We start from the raw sequence: 2,500 nt of genomic DNA, 5'->3' as shown, positions 1-2,500 counted from the left end.
TTCCTTCAACATCTCTGCGGTAGGTAAGAAGGGCAGGATAGGGAAATCCTGGGGCACTGATACCCATGGCATCCATATCCCTCTCTCACCGCTGCCGTACCCATGTGTAAGCTGATGATAGGAATGATGATAGTGATAATGATGAAGACGGGGACAAGATTGAAGATGATAAAACAAATATAGAAGCGTAATTATGGTGAGAAAGTTTCCACTCTTGCGCAGTGCTTCCGTAGTTGGATATTGCTCAGCTTTGCTTAGATTTTCCCATCTTTCTCTGCTGTGTGTGGCTGATTTGTGTTTAGAATATGTTGATTGTTCCTTAAAAATAAATCTGTTTTGTCGGAACATTCAAGTTAATTGTTGTGTTTGGAGTTTGTGGACTCGCGATTTTCCTGGTTTTTATTCCTTTTACATATTAAAAGAGAAAGAGAAAGAATGTTGAAGTGGAAACGGATGATGAATGTTAACTTGTGTCGAGTGTGCCTTGTGTATATGAAAGTTTAAAAAAACACAGAACAATATTTCATTCTTTGGTCATTCATTTCCACTAAAATTAATAGATATACAATAAAAAGTGATCAGGGTGATCATTTTTCAGACTGTTACAGTAACGAATTTATAGATTAAAACTAAATAAGCCTTATGCTTACTGTACAAAATTTGTTGAAATTGCATCAGTCATAGTACTTTTATCGTGACTTAATCGGTTTGCACAGTACAAAGAAGAATCCAATGACCTCCATATGTACTCTTTTTACTTGATGTTCACATGTATACTAAGTAGCGTGGTTTATTATCGTTTCTATTTGAAATTCTTCTTCAATGTCATACTCACTGGAGAGTCTACACAGCTTTACTGTATTATGTCAGCATAACCTCACAGATACTTATATTCCACTCATAGCTTTGAAGTTTGAACTTTTTCGTCTGCCGTCAAAAGGAATTATTTCTAAAGTGGACCTCCAGTTTCTCTCTCCTTTCATTTGAGTGTTTCAGTCACCATTTGGCATTTTTTTTTAGATTATTTTGTGCAAACGGCTTCCATCTAAAAGATAAGAGTTCGTTTGCTTAGCTTCATAGGATGTTGAACGTGGCCGGAGATGACCTTGTCCTTATTAACGTGAGAACGGACAGTCCAACCAACATCGCTGGCTCTATTATGCGGCGTAAGAACCTATTACGTCCGTAGATGTAGGTTTAGTGTCATGGGTCCTTACTTCCGTAGATATAGGTCTAGTGACATGGGTCCTTTAGTCCGCAGATATAGGTCTAGTTTAGTGTCTTGAGTCCTTGGGTCCGCAGATATAGGTCTAGTCTAGTGTCATGAGTCCTTGGGTCCGTAGATATAGCTTTAGTACTTTGGGTTCTTAGGTCCATAGACATAGGGTCATTAGGTCCGTAGATATAGGTCTACCATGGGTCCTCAGGTCCTCAGATATAGGTCTACCATGGGTCCTTAGGTTCGCAGATATACTGTAGGTCTATCATGGGTCCTTAGGTCCGCAAATATACTCGTAGGTCTGCCATGGGTCCTTATGTCCGTAGATATAGGTCTAGTACCATGGGTCCTTACGCCCGTAGATATAAGTCTATAGTGTCATGGTTCCGTAGGTCCGTAAATATAGGTCTAGTACCATGGGTCCTTAGGTCCATAGATATAGGTCAAGCGTCATGAACTTACGTCCATAGCTATATAATAGTGTCATGGGTCCTTACGATATGGAACTCGTCCTAGTTTTTTTTTTTTTTTTTTTTACAGAACCGCTCATTTACAATCTTTCTCAGAAACTAAGGTTAGAGTGTTGCTTGTTTTCCACATAGCCTCCAGATCTCTTCCACCCGAAATTCTGTTTTTATTGTTGAAATGTGGATGGGAAAGATATGAATTTACAGACTTTCCTTTTATTCTGAAAAAGATGAAAACTGATCTTTTCGCTCTTTCTCATTCATTTTGTTGACGGTGATATCAAACTGTGAGTCGTAGCAGCACTCACTTCTTTGGATGCAGCCCTTTATGGTAAAGTTCTCTGTAGCCCAATTACATAATCTTCATAATGGAAATATTAAAAATGGCATTGTATCGTGGAAAGCTTTATACTTCTTTATTACTTTAGACATATACATAATTTACAAAGAAAAAACATCAATCTCCTTTCCTAGAATGTCCCAACGTATCATTCATAAAGAATAATGTGGTTATGTAGTATAAATAAAAATCTCTTCTAAAAACTTTTCACATTTCCTAATCGTAATTTACTGAAAAAACATGTGCTGAAACAATGAAATGTTTAAATACATTAACTAAAGCACCCAAGCTGATCGTGTGTAAATCTTGGTATATCGTTAAAAATGCATCGAAAAGACTTAAGCTTTACGAGAAACACTGCCCTCATCGTCAGAGGAATGAAATTCTATCAAAATTTATATCGTGTTCATGTTACATAACCGCAACAAACCAGACCTCGTAAAGATTAAGGATTTTTAAGTGTATTTTTAGCAA

The 2,500-nt window shown here is 37.2% G+C and overlaps 2 protein-coding genes across 5 annotated transcripts in view; one reads left to right on the top strand and one right to left on the bottom strand.

Moving 5' to 3' along the window:
- LOC136828830 (WD repeat-containing protein 44) overlaps window positions 1-2,500 on the top strand; it is a 200,460-nt gene that overhangs the window by 82,748 nt on the left and 115,212 nt on the right. The window lies entirely within an intron of this gene.
- LOC136828833 (potassium channel subfamily K member 16-like) overlaps window positions 1-2,500 on the bottom strand; it is a 116,620-nt gene that overhangs the window by 97,825 nt on the left and 16,295 nt on the right. The gene's annotated exons all lie outside the window — the stretch shown is intronic.

The sequence above is a fragment of the Macrobrachium rosenbergii genome, chromosome 43 (genome assembly GCF_040412425.1).
Source record: "Macrobrachium rosenbergii isolate ZJJX-2024 chromosome 43, ASM4041242v1, whole genome shotgun sequence".
Lineage (NCBI taxonomy): Eukaryota > Metazoa > Arthropoda > Malacostraca > Decapoda > Palaemonidae > Macrobrachium > Macrobrachium rosenbergii.
Note: the sequence above shows the minus strand (reverse complement) of the source record. Positions and strands in the feature narration are given on the sequence as shown.